This window comes from Mustela nigripes, chromosome 5 (genome assembly GCF_022355385.1).
Source record: "Mustela nigripes isolate SB6536 chromosome 5, MUSNIG.SB6536, whole genome shotgun sequence".
NCBI lineage: Eukaryota > Metazoa > Chordata > Mammalia > Carnivora > Mustelidae > Mustela > Mustela nigripes.
The window spans coordinates 24,919,156-24,943,919 of NC_081561.1; the positions used below are offsets into that span (position 1 = coordinate 24,919,156).

Consider the following 24,764-nt stretch of genomic DNA (forward strand, 5'->3'; position numbering starts at 1 on the left):
GAGTCAGGCACGCCTTCTCCTTTACGACCTCCGGCGGTGCCCCAAGCCCGTGCAACCCAGCGCCCTTGGGTTTCCTGGTCAGGGAACCAAGTGTTACGGAACCTGGCCTGGATCCTGACGGATCCCGACGAAGAACCAAGTGGCTCTCGGAGACGCTGGAGGATCGCAGGTTTATTTAACACTGGTGGGCTCAGAGGAGACGGTCCTCCACAGGTGTGAGCCCCGAGCACAAGCAGGGAGGGGATTTATACCCTTCTACATCGCATATTGGTACTTTTGGGGTAGGAAAGACGAACCTGGAAGGGCTTTGAGACAGGGACTGGAATTCCCTTGCTGTCGTGGTCAGACAGCTTAGAGTACAATTTTTCCCTGCCACCCCCAATGGCCTAAGACGGGGCATACCTTTTTACAACTTTGGAAAAAACAGTTTGTCATCACCTCAACTAGTTAAACATTTACATGACCTAGCAAATCAGCAATTTGTCTTCTAGGAAGGTACTCACAAGATATACCTGCACACTTTGCTTTCTTGAGCTTTGCTTTACTGTTTTTATTGTTCCTTATAAACTGCAGGTTTGCGGCACCCCCCGCACTGAGCAAGTTTGCTAGCGCCATTTTCCGAATGGCATTCTCTTACTTTGTGTCCCCGAGTCACACTTGGGTAATTCTGATGATATTTCAAATGCTTTCATTATTATTATATGTGTGGTGGTGATCTGGATCAGTGATCTTTGATGTTACTGTTGTAACTGTTTTGGGGTGCCATGAACTGTGCCCAAACCATAGAGTGAACGTAATTCATAAATGTTGTATATATTCTGACCATTCTACCTGCTGGCTGTTCCCCATCCCTCTCCCTCTCCTTGGGCCTTTGTATTCCCTGATACACACCGATACTGAAAGTAGGCCAATTAGTAACTCTATAATGGTTTCTAATTGTTCAAGTGAAAAGGAGGAATGGCGTGTCTCTCTCTTTAAATCAAAAGCTAGAAGGGGTCAAGTGAGGAAGGCATGTTGAAAGCCGAGACAGCGGAAAGCCAGGTCTCTTGTGCCAAACAGTTGGCAAGCGGTGAACACAAAGGAAAAGTTCTTGAAGGAAATTAAAAGTGTTATTCCAGTGAATACACGAGTGATAAGAAAATGAAACAGCATTATTGCCGATACGGAGAAAGTTTGAGTTGTTTGGACAGAAGATCAAACCAGCCACATCAGAGCTGGAGCCTCATCCAGAGAAAGGCTTTGAGTCTCCAGTTCTAGGAATGTTGTTCCTGAACTATTTATCAAAAAGTCTATCTTTGCACCCATGGTTTGAAATGCATTCTTTATCATATATTAAATATCCTTATTGTGATTTGGTTTATTTCTGGACTTTGTATTTTCTTGCACCGAGTTATTTGTCTATTCATTTGTGAATACCACAATTTGAGATATTTACATATCTGAAAATATTTACATTTCAAGAAATGTGATAAACTAAAAACAGCTGACAAATTGGGGGGAGGAGGAGAGGAGGAAGGGGTATTTGCAATACATATCACAGATAAAGTGTCACCTACATCTCTTTGCATAGTTTTGACTTCGAGAATGTTATCTTTCATGTGCGTACAAAATTAATAAATAAGATAAACAAGGACAGGATAGAGATTCAAAAAGGCACACACCTGATTATTTCAAATTAATAATGTAACAGCAAAGAAGGAGAGAACTAACACAATGAACTTAAGTGCAGTATTTATACTTCATATCATCAGGCTAAAAGCATAAAGAATTATAAAAACTGAATTCACAGCCTCCTGGTTTAACACTGTGCCCACAGAAACCATGCACTAGGAGCCCAGGATCAGGGTCTTTAACCATAATCCAAATCTCTGGGTAACAACAGAAACTTTTTAATGTAAAGACAAAAAAGACAGCTAAGACCATTTCAAAATGTGTTTGCATATCATGGCTTTTACAAGCAGGGGCTTTTAAGATGCCACACATTTTCTATATAGGAAGAGTCAATCTAAACTGTGGGAACAGACTGGACAGAGTCACTGCTTTCTGAAATTCTTGTCGGTTTCCCCCAAATTGCTCCCCTGCCACTCCAAGAGTAACGAATCAGGTCAAGGGAACTTTAAAATGGCCGTCTTGGTAATTCCAACACTTGTGTCTTATTTTTCCATTATGTGCTTTTCCAATTCCTCTTGGCAATTCGGGCCCAAATTTCAGTTTTTATTGGGTAGAGGTAATTAATGAAACACTAGAACATAAACCTCTTTAAGGATATGCCTTTGGTCTGGCTGTTACCAATATCCCACTCTAGAGATGTTCTCAATGAGCTCTACTTACATAGACTTAACTGAAGTAAAAGTACCCAGGATCGCCTGAACAGGGACTTGAACCCTGGACCCTCAGATTAAAAGTCTGATGCTCTACCGACTGAGCTACCCAGGCCTCCTGAAAAAGTTTAGTTCACTATATAAAACAACTAAGAGATCCAAGAAGTGCTAACTACGTTCATGGTTTCAGAAATTACCAGCCTCTTCCAGGTGCAAGGGTCACACACCTCAGCTCTGCAGTACATCTGAGCTTGATGGCACTGAGCATTGCAATTCTTCCTTCCACAATTATAGGGTGGTATTTACTGCAGGAGGAGTAACAGGAAAGTGGCTCAGAACTCGGTGGGATCCGGTTCGCAAGTCCCTCACCAGCTCACCAGCTCACCAGGAGGAAGAGGTGTCCCTTCCTCCAATGGCTTCTGTAAGTGGGAAGAACTTCAGGAGAGCCAAAGCTTGCGTAGAGATGGAAGTTGTGGCACAAGGCAGGAGGTTCACTTCCTGTCCTTTCCAACCGTGTTTTCTTTCGGAGTTGGGGGGTTCTAGGACATTAGGGGCAGAGCAACAGACAGACAAAAGTGACACCCTCTCCTGAGAGGGGCTTCTGTCCGGAAAACTAACCCCCTGGGAAACCCACCGCTCTGCAATTCCGTCCTTGTCATTCCTCATCTTTCCTCCACGCTCCTTTCCTTCACCCTCTCCCCGTGTCCCTACCCCCCCCCTCCCTCTCACCTGCCCACCCTCCCCTTTGCCAATTGCGCTATTTTTGCACCCACTCGTCCGGCCTTCCACTGCAGTGAACCCTATAATGCGCCGCCCCTCACCACCCACGCACCCGAGTCCACTCGGGTACACTGGCTCTATTTTTTAGCTCCACGTTTGATCTTGAGCTACAACCTAGTAAAAGGCAGGAAGGACCAAGCAGATGAAAAGGCGTCCGGCTTCTCTCACTGCAGATCTTTGCTCGCTCATGAGACACGGTAGGCCCACTGCAGAGGCAAAGAAGCAGGGGTAGAGTCAGTGCATATGGGCAGTAAATAAGATGGTGCGTTGTTTCCCAAAGTGTTGTGAGCTTTAAAAATGTGAATACAGACACAATTTTGATAATGAGTGAGTTTCAACAAGATCCAAAGGAGAACAAGAAATGTAAAGAATAGTGCCACGATCATGAATGTTTGGGACTTGGTTTCCTCGGCCTGGTGTTCTGTGGGAATTTTGGGACTTGAGAGAATAAAACGCGCCGAATTCGCGTTGCGAGGAATAAAATACTGTAGCAGAGGATGGTTTCGATCCATCGACCTCTGGGTTATGGGCCCAGCACGCTTCCGCTGCGCCACTCTGCTGACTGCTATGAGCGTTTCTCTGATTCCCACAAATTTGGAAGTGCCTTAGTACAGTCATCCCCGAGCGTCAATTTCCCCTTTTCCTCTTGCGCACCCGTCTCCTCTCCAACCGTCTCCCACTCTGGGTGTACCCCACGTTGCCTTCTCAAACGCGCCGCCTACAAGACGTCTCTAGGACGCCTGCGCCTGTGCAATCTTCTCAAGAAAAACCAGAACCTGAACGGAAGCCCTTTCTCGGGAGCTCGGTGTTCGCCCGTTTGGGCTTCCCACACGGATTTCCAGGGATGGGTTCCAAACTGAGATCGCCCGCGCCTACACCAGAGCACTCCGCCGCTCCGCGACCCCACCGGGACGAGTGCTTGGGGGCAGAGCCTGGGCGCGGGGCTCCGGAGCAGGGCCCGGCAGGGGCGGGGCGGGGCGGGGGGAGGGCCGGGCAGAGGGTGGAACACGGGCTGAGAGAAGGGCCGGGCAGAGGGAGGGACAGGAGCAGGGCTAGGAGGAGGGCTGGGCGAGGGATGGTGGGGCGGGGCGAGGGCCGGGCGGAGGGAGGGGCAGGCGGGGGCGGAGCTCCTAGCGGCGGGTCACTGTCCCCATCAGGCGGGGCGCCCGGGGGCCAGCGGAGCGGCGGCAGGGGAGGAACAGCAAGCGGTGGTTGTAGAACGGTCTCTCGCAAGGTTACAGGGAAATGGGGACGGCAGGAATCTCGCGGGAGGCTCGGCGCCGTCCTCCGCTGCAGTGGGACGTGCTGCCTACAGGAAATCTCCGATTTCTAGTCTCCACACTGAGTAGGTGCGTGTGAGAGAGTGTGTGCGTGTGTTGTGACCACCTGATCTGTGGACCGTGGAGCGGAAAACAGAGGCTCGGGGCGCTTTCTAGTTATGTCCGTGGACCACTTTTGTCACCGAATCCTGGTTCTTCCGGACAAAGGATCCCGCAAAGCTGTTTTTAAGGCTTTTCCATCTCCTCCTTTCTTAGCTAACACCCTTTGCCTGCGCCTTCCTTCCTGTCCCTCTCAGAGACTGTCTCATCTTCCACCTTCCAAGGATGCCCGGAGACCATAGTTGAGAAGCTATCTCTTCTGCAAAAGTAGCTGAAGCCTCCTCTCAGTTCCTAAAGGTAGTTTCCTTTTTCCCACCAGGGACTTGGCCTTACAGCTATCACAGCCCAAGGTGAGCTTACCTTGCTGGAATCTTTGCTCACACCTGAGCCCATGGCCTGCTGCTTATTTACTCAAAACCAGACTTCTCTCCTTTCGGCTTCATGGTTATGTGTCATATTCTTTTGTATGGTTCGGATTGCTCTAAAGTTTAAAAAGAAAAAAAGTCTTGAACATAGAAGGTGCTTGCTACCGCAGAGGTAAATTTTTTTTAATGGATTTTTGCAAAGACAGGTTATCAATACTCCATACTTCTTAAGGAACCAGAAATCATTCTTCTCCAAGGGCAGAGAGAACCCCAGTTTCTTGAGATGAGCCTGGCCACCAATATTCCGAAAACAGAGGTGTGATGTCTATTGCATGAACTCCAGCCTTGGGAAATTCTAGTTGATTCCTTTCTGAGCTGTTCTTTCCTTCTCAATTTTCCCTCTGAAATCTTCAGACCACCATTCCACTCTTTTTCATTTCCTCTGCTACAGAACCTGCAGAATTTGTGTTAACCTCCTAAGACAGAAGCCATGGGGTCATGACTTCCCGAGGATGGTGTCACACCCAGTGACCTCCCAGATGCGGGAGAGTCTGTGAACCTCAGGGAGAGCCCCCTAGACGGCGGTCGCCACGCGGCGCGGATCAAATCTGCATTCCCAGCGCCCCACGCCTAAGGCCGGTCCTGCAAGTCGCAGCCAGTAGGATTCGTGGGGCAGAGGAAGAAAGACCTCCAGAGAGGCGTGGGCGCCTGGACTTCAGAGCTGCGTTCATCCGGTCGCCAGCTCGCCGCTTCCCCGCAGAACTCGTCCTGTCCCATCTTCGGGTTTTGCAGGTCGTGCCGAATGCTCGATCGCTCCTGCACCTGCTGGAAATAGCTCTCCGCTCCCTTCCTGGATGTTAGGTCTTTGGTCACTGACAGTTGTTACTTCGCACAGCTTCAGCGTGTCGTGTCAGGATGGCCGAGTGGTCTAAGGCGCCAGACTCAAGCACCTGCTTCCCGCTCTGGGACTTCTGGTCTCCTCATGGAGGCGTGGGTTCGAATCCCACTTCTGACAAGGCTCATTTTTGTTCTTGCCATACTCAAATATTTTGCCCTCTTAGTCCTAGGTTTCTCTTCTTCCCGATCGAGACTCCTCCCACTCTCCCGGTGCGCGCAGCCCCATTTCGTTCCTCGCGCGAGGGCAGCACCCTCCGTTACTCCGTCCTTCCCCTCCCCCAACATGGCAGAGCCCCCGGTGACCTCTCTTCCTAGAGAGAAGGCGGCAGCGATTTTTCTGAGAAGGTCATGCCTTGCTCTGCCATCCTGGTGACCTTAAGGAAGCCTGGGAACTTGTCTTAAAAACAAGCAAAACAAAAACGAAACAAAGATGAAAGGGAACCAGAAGGACCTTCTTCTCCTGGGGGAGACGTGCAACCAGGTTCTGTGGTCTGTAGGAGGAAGATGCATAAAGGGCAAACCTTCTGTTTCAGAGGAGCTGCTGTCGGGCCCCCGCCCCGGCGGGTGATGTACCTGAAAGGCCCCTGGGGGCTCTAGAGAATGGGGGGACCGCATTATCCCGCGGCGCCCGAGCGACCCCGCGGGGCAGGAGGCTCCCGACCCGTGTGGGGAAGTGAAAGATGACGCGTGGCTGCGGCCGGTGGCCTCATTGTCGGGGACAGGAGGAACGCCTCGAAATGCCCTGAACGGGTCTCTCAACGACCCCCTGCGTCCAGGCACTGGTGCGCCGAGCCGGGCCTGCAGGATGCGGGTCGGATCACGAAGATCGCGGTGGCCTGCAGGCAGGTCCCAGGCCAGGTCCCAGGCGGGGTCGCTGCGAGGCCCGAGGCCGGGCTGCGGGGAGGGGCGCCGGCTTCCTGGTCTCCGGGTCTGCAGGAGAGGCTCGGGTTCGCGCGGAGCGCGCGCTCCTCGGTCTTTGCGCTTCTGCATCCGAGTTCGGAGTTTCCGCTTTGGCCGCGAGTCCCGGGGAGAGCCAAAGCTGAAGTAGGAAACTGAAGCACGTCACAACGTAGTGTCAGGATGGCCGAGTGGTCTAAGGCGCCAGACTCAAGCACAGCTTCCCGTCCTGGGACTTCTGGTCTCCGCATGGAGGCGTGGGTTCGAATCCCACTTCTGACACTCTCTATTTTTAGCCCCTGAACACCCAACCCTCCATGAGGGAAAAGACCCATAATAGTTACAAGCTAACAGAGAATTTGTTACTCGAAAATGGTAACAAATCCTACTGGAAAGCAGGCAGGAATCAGAAAAGGATACTGCGAAGTCCTGAAGACAGCTCTGTCCGATTTCCCTGGTCCCAAGTCAGGGGTGTTCAAAGGAGAGAGAGGAAAAATGCTACTAGAAGCTGGAGAAGGGGCACCTGGCTGGTTCAACCGGTAGAATATGCTCTTGTTTTGGAGGTTGTGAGTTCCAGCCCCATGTTTGGTATAGAGATTACTCAAAAATAAAATCTTTTTTTTAAAAAAAGAAGTCGAAGGGAGGGCCCTGCTCTCTAAAGTCTAATGGCAGGAGGTTGAGCAACACTGTTCCTGTGCTAATGTGAAAAGTAGGACATGGACCTAATGAATTTAGGGATTCATCCAAGGAAGTGTCCGGGCAATGTTTTGAAGGTGTCACCTTGCTTATCCTAGATGCCTAGATGGTAACATGAGTCATGAGAGAGATAAACAAAAGAAAGAAACATTCATTATAAAGGAACCAGGACTTGCTGGATATCCAGTAAGAAGACTGTCCCTTTGCCTGGGTAGTTCAGTCTGTTAAGCTTGTCTTCGGCTTAGGTCATGATTCCAGGATTTGGGGATCCAGTTCCCCATCCGGCTCCTTGCTCAACAGGGAGCCTGCTTCTGCCTCTGTCTGCTGTTCTCCCTGCTTGTGCTCGCTCTGACAAATAAATAAAATCTTAAAAAAAAAAAAAAAAAAGATTGTCCCTCATTGCCAGCCTCTCCAGATGACAGACAACATCACAATTAAGAAAAGCCTTCTGGGAAAACATCAGGAAAACACGGTCTAAAGATGAAGCCAATAATGCAACTGTAAAACCTTTGGTCAGATCCCTGAAGGATGCCAGGTGACACCTCGGCCATCATGGGATTCAGAAATTACATATATATGTACCAAAACCCATGTAGTACTGTGTCAAGCCCTTGATTTGGGGGTTATTTGTTATGCAGCCATAGTAATTTAGGCAATAGTAATGGCAAATATAATCATTTTATAATTAAAGGAACAAGCAAAAAGGGACAGAGAAGAAATTCAAATAATGGCACTAATTTTTCAAACCAGACTCTGAGAGGTTGTATTCGCCTGTATTTGACAGTCTATATTGTATTCCATTCCGGGGTCAGCAAACCACCCCACTGGCCAAATCCCACCCATTGCCCATGTTCGCAGGGGCTGTGAGCTCAAACGTTCCATTCTAAGACGATTGAAATGATCAATCACGCGAAAATTCCTCATTTCAGTGTCATGAATAAAGAGCTGTAAGAACACAGCCACGGGTACTTGCTTATCTGTTTTCTAGGACTGTGGAGGAGCTTAGTTGTAACAGAGACTACATGCCCGCAGAGCTGAAAATATTTACTACCTGGCCCTTCATGGCAAGAGCTTGCCAGCTCTTACTCTAACCCATTTCGAGTGCACCGATAACTTTGGGTTCTTCGTTCTTCCGGAGGAAGGTTAGAGCTTCAGTTTCTTTTCAGGTGGTTTTGCTCATGTCTTATCAGTGGAGTGCCCCAACTCCAGCTTCCTGGGTTAACAATTTCTCTCTATTCTAGACTAGCTGCCGCTCATGGAGAAGCATGTCCCTGAGTGGGGTGGGGTGTGGTATAAATTTGGGGTGAGGGGTTTGTGGAAGGCAGAGATCTAGCCACGTTTCTTCCATCAGCCTTATGCTGGAGGCCCCATCACCTTCTCCGCACTGGGGTGCCCTTTATTCCCTTTCTTTACCCGAGAGGGATCCGTTTATCTCCAGATGTCCCATTCACGTGGGCTAGATGGGCCCAATATGCTGGTCTGTTCTGCCTCTTCCTGGAACCAGCACAAAATGTCTCACTTATGGAAATCCTGACATTCTTGTCAATGAATTTCTCTCCCATACCCTTTGGACTTGTTTTCAGTTCTCTGTGCCTAGCTAGAAATGTGTTTGTGCCTTCTCAGCTCCTCCTACCTCCTTCTCATCCTTCGAAAGAGGAGATAAGAGCATTTGTCTTGCTAAGTCTTACCTGTCAGGGATGGCCGAAGGCCAGCCACAGCTAGAGCAGTAACAGCCACACTAGGTTTCAGTCATTAGGAGAGACATTATGGATTCCAGCTGAGGCCCGTTGGCCAGAAACCTGCCTCCAAAAGGAGTTATTACAAATTCAGGATTTTCTCGTTGCTTCATGTATGAACTCAGCCCAATGGAATAGCTGTATCAATAGCTATTGATCTGTATCAATACCTGTATACAATAGCTGTATCAATAGCTATTGATCAATAGCTAGTACCAATAGCTGTATCCACCAGCCCAAGGTGATACACACGTGTGTGGCTACAGTCAGTGGATATTCTGTTTGAGGGCAAATGACTAGAAGGAGGGAAAACTGTGGGCAGAGCCACTCAAAGTGTGGTTGGCGACCAGCACAATCCATAAATGTTTGGAACCAGTCTGCTCTGTTTCAAGATATGGAGTTTTCGCCAGAGGTAAGTCAACTGTATAACCAAGCATCTTGTTTCGTTCTGCTGATGATTTGCTTGTAGTGAAGTTGCATTTAATTATATCCTGGAGCAAGCTTACCTTTCTGTGGGCCAGTAGCTGATGTTTCCCAACTGGCAACTTGCACATCGCTGGTATTGCCGGAGCATCCCAACATTCAAGCACAGGGTAACATGGTGCATTTTAAAAGGGTGACACAAGGATACTTGGAGGGCTCAGCTGGTTAAGCATCTGCCTTCAGCTCAGGTCATGATCCTGGGGTCCTGGGATCGAGTCCTGCACTGGGCTTCTTGCTCAGCAGGGAGCCTGCTTCTCCCTTTGCCTGCCACTCCCCCTGCCTGTGTGCTCTAACTCTGGCAAATAAATAAATTCTTAAAAAAAAAAAATTTTTTTTAATAAAAGGGTAATTCATTCGGCTCACATCATCAGAATGAGTTTTCCAAAACATTATTTATATAGATCATAAGACTCTCCAAGAGAAACAGATTTGCTTACCCCTCCAGCAGGACTAATAGAGCCAGGAAATACGTCTACACTGCAGCCTTCATTGGCGGTTTGGAATGAACTGAGCTATTGCTGCAACCAGAAGCCCCACATTTTTTCCAGAACCAGATGCCTCCTAAGCCTTACCTGACCACAGAGCTGCCTTGCCCATGCCAGGCTCCCTGGGACGCATCTGCTAGAAAGAAGCTGTACTTCATGCCTTCTTCCTCACTTTATGGCAGGCAGTGGCAACCAGATCCATATTCCTCCTCACGATGGCTGTGCTCCTGACATGGGATGATAAAAATTGTTTAGAAATACATATTACTTATCAGCTGCTCAAGCTTCAACCTGCCTATGATCCAAGGTTTATACATGATGGAAAGTCATGACTCAACCAACCCCACACTAACCCCATCACCGCAGTTACAACAGCAGCGGCTGAGCATTCGCTATTTTCTCCCTGCTTTTGGGCCCTGGAAGGCAGCATCATTGGGGCTTTCTTGCCCCCTAGCTCCTGTCTGGACTCAGCCAATAGAAGGCACTGGCAGATGGGAGATGGTAAGAAGAGGAACAGTAGAGATTCCTGATGTCCCCTCTTGAATGTAACCCTAAATTTGGAGATCAATCCAACGGGTGTTCTGAAAACCCTTCCTAAAATAAATTCCAACTGGGCAAAGATTTCCTACATTGGAAGGAGGTGGAAATTAATAAAACAGTAGGGAAAAGTTCATTGTCTAAGTTAGCATCACTGAGTCAAAGGGCCAGGTCCAACAGAGACTGAATTCTGGATCATTTGGGTCTTCAAATCACAGTTATCGAAGGTAAGGCTAAACTGAATATAGAGAAATATTACTTAGCATCATCTTATGATACATGATACATGATGTATATGGATATATAGTACCTTAGTGTGGTGTTTGTAAGTGGAAAGCCCGACCAAAATTCAGAGTCACAACCAGAGACTCAGGCCTGGGGGAGGAGTGGCTCCAGGCTTCTTTGGGAATTTCACCCACAGATTTGGTGGTTTGGTGGGAACAGGTGGTTACCCTCTCCTACTTCCTGTCCTTCCTGTCTCCCTGCTAACTGCATTCTCTTCTTCATTTCCGGTGTTCTTACCACCCCTCCCCTCTTTTTAAAGAGCCCTTGCAGAGCTGCAAAAGCACTTGCAATTTAACTGCATCTGTAGGTAACATAGCCTGTCACAGGCTATGTCACCTGGTAGAGATTTGAGTGCTAGACAGTCTCAACTACCGAGGACTAGGTGAACCAGAGAAGTGTCTCCACAAGCCCCTGCCTGTCATTGCTCCACATGTTAGTAAACACTATGCTGAATGAATGCATTCAAGGATCAGAAGCCCTTGTCTCTGCGGGTAGAGGAAGAAAGCCCACTGAGATCACACTTAAGATCATTAAAACACAAAACACACACACACACACACACACACACACACACACACACACAAAAGGTCTGAACCCTAACAGACCCGAATTTCAGTGAAGTTATACATTTCTGTAGGTGCTAGAAACAGGAGGTGAACAGGGTATCTAAATATGGGATAAAATCTGAAAAAAACTGCAAACTTGAACTCCTTAGGCCTGCAATCCCCTTCTTCTCTTATACTCGGGTGATGACGATGAGTTTCGGGAGGTAGGGTCCCTTATTGCACAGATGAATTTAGGATTTTGGAGAACTGGAACACACTGGCTCCTCCGGGGTGCAGGAGGCGGTCTTTAATCCTAGGACGTTCAGGAAAGCGTGATGAATAAGTGACGAGACTGACATCCCCTTCACGGCCCGCACTCTCCACTTCATTAATACGACCATTCCTTCGTTTGCTTGGTTCTCCTATCAGGCGCGTCTGTGACACTCCGGGTCACAAGGGCATGGTCGTGCCTGTGTGTGACCGCGGTTGTTTGGGCCTGTGGGGTCCTCTGCAGAGCGGGCCTCCGGGCTCTGGCCGGATCGCACCGCCTCCGCGTGCAGCACGTGAACGTGTTTGGAGTCGGGGCCGACGCGCCGCCGCGCATCTTAGTTTTCTGAGTGTCTTTCCTGAGTGGCGGGTATGGCCCGTAGTCGGGGTGTTGGCGTCTGTGTTGAAGCTAGCTGCAGTTTCCTCGGAGGCCGGCGCCGGCCCTGGCGGCGGACAGGAAGGCCCCTGCTTGCTGGTTTCCGAGACACCCGCGGCGGACTCGGGTCGGGAGGCCTGCGAGATCCGGCGCCGCTTCTGTCCCTACCCCCGCCTCCCTACTTTGCCCGGTCGCGCGTCTGGGCCGAGTCCCCAGACAGCCTTTATGACGTGACAACTGTCACGGAGGACATCGGAAAGGGGAGGGGGAGGGGTGCCATATCAAATTTCCAGGAACTCACAGAAACGGAAAACGAAACTTGGGCATAGATAATCAGCTTTAGGGCACGGAGTTGAGAGCCCCTTCAGCGGGGCTCCGTAGCTCAGGGGTTAGAGCACTGGTCTCGTAAACCAGGGGTCGTGAGTTCGAATCTCACTGGGGCCTCCAGCTCTTTGCTTTTTCATCTTCCGAGATGATTTCAAAAGGAATGTTTCCTTGACACCAAAAGCTGGAACTAGAAATGAATTTGCCAAATCTATATTCTCTATTCCCAGAAAATTACTGCTAACATAAGCAGGGGATTCTAAAACGGAAGTTCATCATAAAAGACGGGGATAAAGCTGCTGTATCCTCTTTAAATTGCTGGTGATACATGAAATTCGGGTGTAGGAAAGCAGAAGTGCCACCATTTACAATTAATGCCAATAGAAGCCAGCAGATGCGCTAACTTGTATTGGGTCTCAATCACAACCTAGAGTCAGGATTAGTTGAGCCACTGTAGGGACACTCGTCTGAATGAAAAGAGCATCATTAATAATCACATCAGAACTCCAGGCATAAACAGGGCTGCACTGTCACCCTGATTACAGAATCCAGAATGGCCCCCATGGCTTCTCTGCTCTCCTGTTGGTCTCCCCCGATTCTGCTGCTGCTGTCATAGTGGACTTTCTGCTCCTCTGGGAGCGGACCAACAGTCTATGTCAGGGTCTTGCTCCGGTCGCTCCCCTGCCTGGCATGCTCGGACTACCAATGTCCGCAGAGTACACGTTTTCATTTCTTTGAAGTCTGCACCCTCCACTTTCTCAGTGATGCCTTCTTCCGTCATCCCGTCTAACATTTCAGTATCCTCCAACATGGTCTCTTTTTCTGCTTATTATTAACATGTATTTATATACTTAACAAAATAGAATAGGATGTGTATTTTAGTGGTCCATCTCCTATACTGTCTGTATCCCATACTGGAGTGTAAGACAGCCGAGCGCAGGTGTTCTTGTCCGGTGGCTAGGATCATACACCTTAGCTTCTACAGTAATGCTCAGCACCTAGTAAGCAGTCGGTAAATATTTCCTGAGTGAGTTGAAGAATGTATCGTATTTTAATAAAAAATTTTAATTAAAATAAATTTAATAAGGGTTTAGGAAATATAAATGAATTAGATTTTTTAAAATGTAGCACACTTGGCAAAATAGACATCCATCCTTGATCTTAAATGCCTCATTAATGTGACTTGTGTTGGGGGAATGGCTATTATTTTTGTTGTTGTCATATGTTTATTTTTAGGTGTGGTATTTTTCTTTAGGCCAAGACAGAGAGCAGAGGGGGTAGGGGAGAGGGAGAGACAGAGAGAAGCATCGCATCAATGATGACGGCACTGAGGAGCAAGGACCTCAAGCATCCACGGGATACACAGGCCCAACGAGCAAATTTGGTTTTCCATGTCCTTCTATCTGGATGTCCTGTTACCCATCCCCACTTCACGGTGCCTGAGGTCAAGTCTAAAAACTGTGACTTCAGTGATTCTGACTTCTAGAACCCACCTTCACGGTAAACTCTTACTCACAGGGCTGATGAGAAGTGAAAATATAAAAACTAATAGAGAGAAAGGAGCATGTAGATGCTGTCCGTAGCGTCCCACCAAGTACGTCTACAAATCTTGGCCTTACATGGGAGACGAAGATATGAAAAGAAAGAAGATCAGGAGATCTTGGCCCCTGAAGAATGGCGTGGTGGTGAAGTCCTTGAGTTTTCTTTATGGGGTTTTATATATTCCAGATTGGGTACTATTCCAGATGCCTGCTGTGTAATATTTTCTACATAACGCAGTAGTTCATATATATATATATATATATATATATATATATATATATAAATATATGAACAGTGTGGGGGGTTAGGGGTGATGAGAACACAGAAGGCAAGTTGAGGACAAAGCAGAAGCTGACACCCTGCAACCCCCTCCCCCACCATGGGTATGTGTGACATCCTCAGGCACTCCTGGTTGCCCTAAAGGAAGAACAAACAGCTAACTTGTAGAGATCATGATCCTTCCAGACCTGAGTCTCCCTCAGTTTACAAATATCCTAGTGATTTACAAGGAAAGGGCTTTCTTACCAACAGCCTAATTTCCAGAGACCCAGAACTCCGTTCCTGAAGCCCTAACATCACCCTTCCTCCCTAAAATTGAGGGAGGCTGAGGCAGAGGGAAATGTAAATAAAGTTAAATTTCTTCTAAACCTAAAGCTCATTGATAAGGACGTGTGATAGCAGGAGTGTGACTGTAACGTTCCTCCAGGAAGCTCCCAACTGTCTCACTGTTAATGCCTTACTGAAAGGAAAAACAACCTGAACTTGACAAAGAGCAAAGCCTCTGGTATCCTGTGTGTCTTCTTCACTACATGAAAGCTCTTTCCAAACCTCCCTTTTCCTTACCTCCCCAGTCCCATAGTCTATGATCACCACCCCCACAACACCGGGGCAGCAGCTCTTTCTGCCCACAGGTCCTGTTTCCGTGCATCAATAAATCTATTTTGCACCAAAGACGTCTCAAGAATTCTTTCTTGGCCATGGGCTTCAAACCCTAATAAGGTCTTTCCGACATCATACTCATGTTCTGTGTCTCACCTTGCATCTGGGTGAGCCAAAGACACTCTGCTCCCACTCCAGGGGGGAGGCAAGAAAGTGCATCATTCTGAGTTTCCTCCTAGGCCTGTACAGCTGGTAGCATCTGAGAATGATGACTCAGGACAGTAGCTGGGAGCCCGCTGCCGGGTGACCTGGGGAGACCCCAGACCCTGAGGCCACCAGCCCACCTCCAAGATGGCGCTTAAGGCTCTGGGTCTCCTCATGGGAAATAATTTGAGGACAGACACAGCACAATGCACAGAGATACAAGCGGGGAATTTTATAAAAGCGAAAGCACATTCTCAGATGTGAGCGCAGGTGAGAGAGAGAGCTGTGCGCCTTGGGGTTCACTTACCGACAGTTAACAAGAGGGTGGAATATTCGTTGCTTGGGATCAACATTTCTCGCGAGCAGGATTTGGGGGGGTTTCCTCCTCACCAGCTCAGGGGATTCCGGTCGTGGCGCCGCCGTCTTGGGCCTGTCTGGGGGGGGGTCCGGCTTCTCGCGGGACTCTGACCTTCCCCACAGCCGGCGGTGGTCTCCTCTTTGCTGGCCTCTGGGCGTCCCCCGAGAGCCTAAACTAACTGCCTACCCAGACAGTACAGAGAGAAAGCCTGCATTGAGCAGGGGGTAGTGGAATGGCAGGGGAGGGGGCAGAGGGAGTGGGACAGCAGGCTCCCGCTGAGCCAGAGCCTGACCTTGGACTAGATCCCTAGACCCCAGCATCAAGACCTGAGCCAAAGGCAGGCACTTAACCGACTGAGCCACCCAGCTATCCCTTTACAAAAATTTTTATTGAGGTTTTAATTCTTAGTTCACTTATTTTTTTTTTTTTTCTACTGCAGACAGGTTGACTTTAGATCTCCGTTCTCTTTTAGGTATTTGTCTTTTTCCAGTGAATTCTATGAAACTTTCACTAAGCTTGTTTTGTCGCACATTCAGTGTTTGGAAGGGCGGCAGCGACTTTGCTTGCTGCTTCTCATCTGTCAATTCTGTAATGACCTCTTTACTCACTTTCTTGTCTTTGCTCTACCATCGTCATTGTCATTCATTTCTGTCCTCTTTAAGTTAATTTGGTTTCCTCAGCCAGAGCATAAGACTATGACCAAGCTACCACCCAGGGATTCACCTGTGTCAGGTTTGGATCCAGGAGCTGTGGACACGGAAAACAGAATGCAAGACATCCATTCTGCTGAGAGTGGCAGAAAATGGAGAGAGAGAGAGAGAGAGAGGATCTTAGGGTTCTTTTGGTCTTGTACGTGATGCTGCTCTCTCCGGAGTGCTGAAGAGGGCCATAGACTTTCTGGGCATCTCTTTGGTCACTGGCCCATATTTCCACATTATTTTCCATTGTTCTTTGTGACCTCCCAAGGGTTGGTTGACTCCCAGAGGTTATTCATTCTGGATAATTCTTCCTCTAAGACTCTCCTAACTTAATCCTGAAGAGAGGATGGCAGAAGAGTGAGGTTTGGCAGTTCTTCCATCTTGTGGGAAGTACCCCTTATTGGTGTTGGGGGGGGGATGGGCTTCCAGGCCAGAAGGTATTGCGCAGCCCACCCCCAGGCTGCAGCTCCCACCTCCCACTGCCAACCTACAAGTTTCCAAGTTGGAGAATACTAATGACTGTTTTCAGTTTCTGCCTAATTAACACATTCTGTGAAGTACCCGGGGGTGTGTACAGAGAAAACCTGGCCATCTGCTTCAATTCCTCAACTTTCCTTTTAGACTGGTGCTCTTAAATTATTCATTCTTTGGGTGACTTTTTTCAAATGCATGTATAACTTCAGCCTTTTCTCCACTCTGAGTACTTGAGAGGGATCCAAACAGTTTTCCTTATTTTTCTTTGATTCCTTAGATTAAAAGACAGGGAGGGCCTATGATTATTAGAATCAACTGGAGCTTTTTAAAAATGTTGGTTTCCGGGATCCATCCCAAACTAATGAACTCGATCTCTGGGGGTCAGACTATTCATGGGTATGGTTTTAGGCAATTTTCCAGTTCCTCTGGGAAACCACTATTCTAAAAACATGGAATAAATGGGGTTGGAGAGTTTTGTGCCCCAGAAGCACATGGCAGCCAAGTCCTGGGATGTTTAAAATGCTATTTCAGGGGCACCTAGGTGGCTCAGTCATTTGAGTCACTGACTCTTGAGTTTGGCTCTGGTCATGATCTCAGGTCCTGAGATCGAGCCCGGGAGCCACACTGGGATTCATGCTCAGCAGGGAGTCTCTCCCTCTCCTTCCGTCCCTCCTGCTGCTCATGCTGTCTCTAAAATGAATAAATAAATATGTAAAATGTTATTTTAGCATATTCATGTTATTAATATGGCCTAAAGATTTGTGGAGAGAAGATACACCTACAGGTAAATGGCATTATTCTCAGGTTATAAAAATACATCATTTTTCTCAAATCGCAAATGGAGCTCAGCCATATCATATTCTTTCCAGAGCAGAATCATGAGAACCTTGAATCATGGAGTCTTCAGAATCATCTTTTTGAGAAAGAATTTGAGCATTCCCTGTAGTCAGTGTCTGAGATGACTTTAATAGGGCATTTCAGTTGTTAGCAAATCTCTATCCTCTTCCTGAAGAGTAGGTCAACGGTCCAATGGTTTCCCTGTATTTGCATTACTATTATGTAGGGAAGGGAAAAAAGTTTTCCTGGACTCTCTTAGGGTCCCTGGCTGGGTCTGAAAATTAAACTGACACAGTTTAACAGGAAGGAAGCATACATGTTTACTTGATAAGAGGTTTATGGGACGTGGGAGCCTTTATAAGGAAATGAAAACACAAGGAAGTGGTTAAAGCTGAGTATTTCTATGCTGAGTTGGACCAAGAGAGGACTGTTGTGGGGAACTATGATAGGCCAAAGGATACAAGGTAAGTCTAGTAAGCTGGAAGGAATTTCTTGGAGTCCCTTTGTCTTTGGACAGAAGGGTGCCTCTTTCCTCAGGGTACCTCTCACATGAGAGTTTTATGATCTGCTTCAGGAGAGAGAGGCAGGAGCGGGTCAGAGTGACCTTCCTGCTTTTCACATTTTCTCAGACTCCTTCACCTTAAAATATTTAATTTGCTAAGTTGCCATATTTTGAGGTAGTGTGTTCTGAACCCCATCAATTACAAAAATATGTTTATTCCCATGTTTATTCCCCCATTCAAAACATAATATTATAAACTATCTCACAAACTATGGTCAGTCATTCATAATTATGAATTCCATCATGGTTTCTGTCAATCAGGCAATCAAGAGGATACAGAGAACTTTGCAATGGGGTATTTTTAGAAGGATTTCAGAAAGGGGCTACTTAAAAAAGGTGTGGGCAGGTTGGGGGGAAAGGCAGAGTACAGGGCTACTGATATCAAGTGGTTAGTATCCCAAGGGCTGAAGGAAAGAGGAAGGAAGCCGTTATTGGAACGAGAAGGAAAGATCCACTTGGATGAACCAGGCCGTGTTGACCCCCAGAAAAGAATGCAGAAAAACGAACACTCCAACTTCTGTGTCCTCTCTCATTCTGATCTCCTTCTAGTGCTCCCACCATGAAAATCCAGCTGAAGGCAGAGGGCCGGGGGCCGGTGATGTGGTCCATACAGGCCAGGCTTCCCTAGAAGAGTAGATGGAGGTCAGAGATGGTTATTCTTTTTTTAACATTAACTATTCCAAGTACTTAGCTCTCCGCTTTTTCCTCCGTGAACACGATTTCATGCCCTACTGCCCACGTTGTGTGACAGATGTGTCTTCTCTGATGAAAGTCCGTTTAATCCCCAGTGACACTTCGAGTCATGGCAAGTTTCATCCCTTAAGAACAATAATTCCCTAGATACTGACTCCTATCCAGATCCGGATTTGGAGCATAGGCCCGTGAGTGCTGTTAGAGATTTAAGAGATTTACATAACTCTCTTCGAACGGTGCCTGGCCTCGGTAAGCTCTGTCCAGGGGGTAACTGCCAGGGTTCTTATTTAGACGGAATGATCGCTAGAGGTCCAGGCGCCCTCGGTGTCTCTCCAGGATTGTGTGATGGGGATGTTGGAGGAAACCCTCCGGTGCGGCGGCCATCCACCCAGGAGCTTATGGTGCTTCTCGCTGCTCGTCATGTTAGGGCGTTAATACTCGGAAAGATGCCCGTACAGCGGCGAAAGGGGCGGAGACCTCTTCCCTCCCCCTGCCCCACTCTCCGTGTGTCTGAAAGGAGAGAGCTTCTCCTTCCAGGTAGGGCTGGTCTATCACTCCCAGTCCTGTTTGGTAGCCACTGTGTTCAAGAACAGGCAGGCTATCTCCTTCCAGTTCACGGCAATTAGTCCATAAAAGCCAAAAGGCTTCGGATCTTAGGTGTATGCGCTTTGACAGCTGCCGTGTCCCCAGGCCCGAATCAGACAACTAAGCAAGCAAACGGAGAAATGCCCACAACTGGCCTTTCTCCCGAGAGGCCCCGGGGAGGGGGCGAGGATCAGGGGCGGGCGCGGCGGCGAGACCGAGACAGGTGCAGGGGCGCGGGGGAGGGGGTGTGGACACCGCCTTGGCCACGGTGACCCGCGGCACGAACGAGGAGAGGTCACGATCCGGTAGTTGCCTGCAGCTCGTGGCCGAGCAGCCGGTTCTGCCTCGGATCGCGGCTTTCAGGCAGGCCCGGGAGGACATGGGCGACGGGAGGCCCAGCTGCGGGGTGCCGCCCGGGGCCGCGCGGAGCCGGGGCTGGCGGACTCGGCTCCCGGGGTCCCGGGGCCTCTGGGAGCATCCCCGAGCCGCCGCGCCTTGGCCACACGGCTGGCGCCTTCCACGGACGCGTTTCCCTTCTTGGGGCGAAGGCGGGGGGAGCCGGAGTCCGCGCGCGCTCGCTCCTCCGCCGTTGCTCCGGGCGCCTAAAGGACGCGTCCCGGGTCACCGGTGGCCTAGGGGGAAGAAGCACTGCGCTCTCCCCGGTCGGAGGCAGGGAGGCGAGCAGACAGCCCCGGCCCGGCTCCGCAGCCCCGCGGGCGGCAGGTGCGGGGGGCGGTCCCGGGGCTCGGCGCCTTCCGCTGCGGCGCGGGGACGGGCGCGCCCTGGCCCGAGGCTCCGTAGAGCGCGCGCCGGCGCCGCGGGGAAAGCATGCTCCAGTGGCGCAATCGGTTAGCGCGCGGTACTTATACAGCAGTATATGTGCGGGTGATGCCGAGGTTGTGAGTTCGAGCCTCACCTGGAGCATGTTTTCTTCCCTTTGCGATTTCAGATTTTTTTTTTTTTTTAAAGACACATTTATTCAGCCTCATGATCAGACTATTGCATTTAGCAATCAACAGCATGGGTGCAAAAAAAAATAAAATCTACATTAAAACCCTTTGTTGGAATGCTTTACACTTTCCGCAGAACAGAAACTAAAATAACCTGTTATACAATTAGTCACAAATACAGTCCTCTTGTTTTTTTGCCCATACACATGAGTATTGTCTAAAACAGGTCTTCTTTGCAGCAGCGAGGCCCTGCCACCACTGTGCTTGGCTGAGTTCACAAATCTGTCGTAACCTGTAGCTTCCCTGTCACTTCTCTGGCTCTCCTCTCCTGCTAAGCTTTGTTTCCTGGCAGTAATTAAAACCTTCTGCCACTGCCATAGCTGCTGCTGCTGCTGGAACCACCATAGCCACCTTGGTTTCGTGGTTTGGCGAAGTATCGGCCTCCACCACCATGAGGGCCAGAGCTTCCGCCTCCAAGATTGCCTCCTTTCATGGGTCCAGAATCTGAGGATTGATGGTTGTAATTGCCCAAATCATTAGAGCTTCCGCCACCTCCAAAGGTGCTTCCATCATTACCAAATCCGTTATAGCCATCCCCACTGCCACCATATCCACCACCACCTCGACGGCCACCCAAGCCACCTCGACCACTGAAGTTTCCTCCGCGACCAAAGTTGTCATTCCCACCAAAACCACCTCCACGACCACCACCCAAGTTTCCAGAACCACTTCGACCTCTTTGGCTGGATGAAGCACTAGCCATCTCTTGCTTGGAGAGCGCTTTCCTTACTTCCCAGTTGTGGCCATTCACAGTATGGCATTTTTGAATGACAATCTTGTCTACAGAATCATGGTCATCCAATGTTACAAAAGCAAAACCCCTCTTTTTGCCACTGCCTCGGTCAGTCATGATCTCAATCACTTCGATTTTCCCATACTGTTCGAAATAATCTCTTAGATGATGTTCTTCAGTGTCTTCTTTAATGCCACCAACAAAAATCTTTCTCACAGTTAAGTGGGCACCAGGTCTTTGAGAATCTTCTCTTGAGACAGCCCTTTTTGGCTCCACAACTCTTCCATCCACCTTGTGTGGCCTTGCATTCATCCACCTCCTCCACAGTGGCCTTTGTGACAAACCCAAAGCCTCTGGAGCGCTTGGTGTTCAGATCTCTCATTACCACACAGTCCGTAAGTGTTCCCCATTGCTCAAAATGGCTCCTCAGACTCTCATCGGTTGTTTCAAAGCTCAGACCTCCGATGAAGAGCTTCCGCAGCTGTTCAGGCTCTTTGGAAGACTATGACTTAGACATAATGCAGTGGGAGGGGAGACTTTAACGATGCTTACTCGGCAGTGTCCACGGGCAGAAAGCGCGATTTCAGATTCTTATTCTAATGCATTTTTCCCCCTCCTCTTCGAAGAAAAAGCTGGAAGGAGGGCATTTTATTTTCCATGCTGAGACCGCGGATATGCCCACGATGAAGGAGGGCTTTGGGTAGTTTTCGAACTGGAAGAAACCACAGACCAGAGGAGGCAAATGGAATTTACCCAAGGAAGTTCTCCTCCACCTGAGACGGTAAAGACATTGCACACCTTCAGAGGAACCCCTCAGCCGTTACCCGCTGCTTTCTTTAAAGGAGTTCTCAGCTCTTAGGGAACTGTGCAGGGGAGTGGAAAACCCGGGTCCTGAGCTCAACGGTGGTTTGGTCAGCTCCGGGGTCATCTCCTGGTTCAGCTCCCCAGGCCACCTCCAGGGGTCAGCTCTGGGGTCAGCGACCGGAGCTCAGGGAGGTGCGGAAACCGCCCCCGAACCGGGAAAGAGCAACTTCGATCGGATGCCACAGGGCGCGGTGAGGTTGCTGAATTCCACCTGTGAAATCTTACTGTGATTTGAGTCTCACCAGCCAGCCTCCAGCAGTCAAACATCGGGTGGGGTGACTGGGTATGTATTTTCATCAGAAAATAAGACAAGTCCTATTTGGACAACTACATTCATTCTGACGCTGGATCTGCCCTGGATGATTCAAGGTTACTCTGCTTGGATCCAGTCTCTCCCGGATTTATTCTGTCCCTGGGGCTCTCCTCTTCTGTTCCTTCAGTATGATATTCCTGACAGTTCTGTTCTCCTGATCATATACACATTCTCTGTATTACAGTCATGCCCTTGATCATGACCTCTCTGTAGATACTGATGACCGGGTACCATTTCTCCCCCCGCCACCCTGTCTTTCCCTTTGAACCCCGAGCCAGGCAATCCCATAGGTCTGTCACAGCAACATGTGAGAAAACCATCAAACTTCAAGCCACTCCGTCTCTTGTGCTTTTTTTCTCCAATGCGGTCATGTAATAAACATGTAACGCCATGTTTCCTGCCAGGTGTGTTTCAAGGCAAGGTCACTGCAGTGACTGAGAAAGAGGAAGTCTCTGGGCTTGGAAGGTAAGTTCTAGTTGGGAGGAATCCACAGTGACAGCTACATAAGTAGATGCAGTTTTATAGAGCAAACTAAAAACAGGATGGGGGAGAGGAGATCCCAAGGTATGTCTGGGTGCTGTATTAGGTGGGGCTGTTAGGGAAGGCCCCCTCTCTGGCAGGTGGCATTTCAGCAGTGGCCTGGAGGGCAGGAAGAAGGTCGTGGATACACACAGTCCAAGACCTGTGGGGACAGAGGGAAGAACCATGGCAAAGACCTCTCTGTGGGTGTGTCCCCAGAAGCACCCTCAGAGAGCAAGGAGAAAAATGCCTCATATCAGCACGTGTTTCAACAGAAGACACGATCCATCATTTTCATGAAGCTGACACCTGATGCGATGTTATTTATGATCCCAGTTAAGGCCTGACCAAGCGGCATGTGAGGAAACAGTGTGACAGTAAACTTGTCAGAGGTGCAAAGATGTGTCGCCAGGGGTAAATGCTGCTTGCTCTGGGAGTCTCTGACCTACAGGGACTAGGCTGTCCCTAGCTTCCATGGCCTGATGTGACAACCCTGCAATGACTCTGATCACACCGGCTTCTGTGGAGTTGTTCAAAACAGAAAACAGCACTGCAGTTTCCTCATGTCTCCTTTTTAGTAAGTTTCACCAGCTTAGTGCCTTAAAACAGCACAAAATTGTTGTCTTAGGGTTCTCTAGGCCGGGGCCTAAAGTGACTCACCCGCACTGAAATCAGGCTGCTGGCTGGGCCGTGGTCTTCTGGACGCTCTGGGCAAGAGTCCTTTCTCTCGCCTGTTCCACCTTCTAGAGCCTGCCCACATTCCCTGGCTCCTCGTCACCTTCTGCCTCCCAAGTCCGCTAGTGAAGGACTCTGGTCTTTGCTTCTGTTGTCACATTTTCGTTTCTGATTCTAAGGCCTCTCTTCCATCTTTCAAAGGACCCTGTCATTATATTGGACCCCCTGCGTAATGACCTTCCTATTTCCAGATCCTGACGCTTAGCTTGTCCGCGAAGTCCCTTTCGCTCTGCGAGGCAGCACATTCCCGGCTTCTGGGGCTTATGCTGGGCCCATCTGTGAGGAGGCCCTACTTGGTCCAGGTCATCACAAACCCTGTATGAGACGAAGATCTCATACCCTCCCCCGAGTCTCCTCCTTCGCTTGCGGGATCCGTCCTTCCGTCCTTCCTGGCGCGCCTTACCTGGCCACCACTGATGTGCTTTCCATTGCTATCCTGTTGCCTTTTCTAGAATTTTGAGTAAATGGGGCCATACAGTCTGGGGCCTTCTGCGTTAGACTTTTACTTAGTATAATGCTGTGCTCATCTCTGCAAGGGATTCATTTCTGATTCCTTCTTCTCTGTGTCCCTGTGTTCACCTGTTACAGAGTCCTCTTCATTCTCTCCTACCTCCTAATGTCTATCAGCATTTCCCTGCTCATAGTCCATGTTCCCAAAGGCCTTGGTTCTTGATAAATACCCTCATTTTGCCCTGGCTCTTTTCTCTTTCTCTTCACTTCTCCCCCAGAGACCACGGGCCTGTGTTACCCACCCCCACCCCCTTGCTCCCCTGTGAGCTTTGCCTGCTGGGCCAGGCCTCCCAGGCATTAGCTCAGGCTTCTCTTTGCTTTCCTCCCTCACTTACTGGATCAGAAGCTCCTGCAGTTGGGGGGTAGGGGGGATGGGGGAGTTGGGACAAGGACTATATTCTAACTGCTTTCATTTCTTTAGTATCCCCACTCAACTCCTGGCTCTCCCTCTTGGTAAACGTTCTCTACGTGGGGTCTCAGGGAGGCCTCTGGTCCTTTGCTCCCCGCAAACCCCTTGAGGTGAGAGTTTCTTTTGTTTTACTGACTTAATTCACTTATTTTAGGGAAATGAAGGTTAAACATAGATAATGAGTAATGAATACTACTAACAAGAGAGTTGTGTTTTGTCTGGCAGTTTCTTTCACTAAAGAATGTAAAGTCAAAGGTCAAAGAAGAGATTTGCTAGTGCAGATAAAAAATCAGGAGGCTTGTTTGACTCCTTTCTCTACCTAGAATGCTATTCTTCCATGTACAGGACGGGATTGCTGTGCATTCCAGGAAAAAAATCTGATGGTTTCTTCCTTCTTACTTATAGATCATTTGTAGTATCAAGTCTGCATTTACCTCATTGTAAAAAAGATGTATTTATATACACA

General features: G+C 48.9%; 1 long non-coding RNA gene, 6 other non-coding genes and 1 pseudogene across 9 annotated transcripts in view; 4 read left to right on the plus strand and 4 right to left on the minus strand.

The window, feature by feature from the left end:
- Positions 1-1,640: 1,640 nt before the first annotated feature.
- LOC132017721 (uncharacterized) overlaps positions 1,641-24,764 on the minus strand; it is a 41,651-nt gene continuing 18,527 nt past the window's right edge. For 2 of the 3 annotated variants that reach the window (XR_009404380.1, XR_009404381.1), the window contains 3 exons: positions 10,127-10,266; positions 3,216-3,307; positions 1,641-2,860 (listed from right to left, as the gene is read on the minus strand). This is a non-coding gene — a long non-coding RNA (uncharacterized LOC132017721). The remainder of the gene's footprint in view (positions 2,861-3,215; positions 3,308-10,126; positions 10,267-24,764) is intronic. The other variant, XR_009404382.1, reaches the window with a different exon arrangement.
- On the minus strand, positions 2,364-2,436 carry TRNAK-UUU (transfer RNA lysine (anticodon UUU)). Its single transcript has one exon. It is a non-coding gene; the product is annotated as a tRNA-Lys (tRNA).
- TRNAM-CAU (transfer RNA methionine (anticodon CAU)) lies at positions 3,590-3,661 on the minus strand. The gene has a single exon. It is a non-coding gene; the product is annotated as a tRNA-Met (tRNA).
- TRNAL-CAA (transfer RNA leucine (anticodon CAA)) lies at positions 5,755-5,860 on the plus strand. The gene is made up of 2 exons: positions 5,755-5,792; positions 5,815-5,860. It is a non-coding gene; the product is annotated as a tRNA-Leu (tRNA).
- Positions 6,817-6,921, plus strand: TRNAL-CAA (transfer RNA leucine (anticodon CAA)). Its single transcript has 2 exons — positions 6,817-6,854; positions 6,876-6,921. It is a non-coding gene; the product is annotated as a tRNA-Leu (tRNA).
- TRNAT-CGU (transfer RNA threonine (anticodon CGU)) lies at positions 12,421-12,493 on the plus strand. The gene has a single exon. It is a non-coding gene; the product is annotated as a tRNA-Thr (tRNA).
- Positions 20,036-20,129, plus strand: TRNAI-UAU (transfer RNA isoleucine (anticodon UAU)). The gene is made up of 2 exons: positions 20,036-20,073; positions 20,094-20,129. It is a non-coding gene; the product is annotated as a tRNA-Ile (tRNA).
- Positions 20,353-21,465, minus strand: LOC132017698 (heterogeneous nuclear ribonucleoprotein A1-like; annotated as a pseudogene).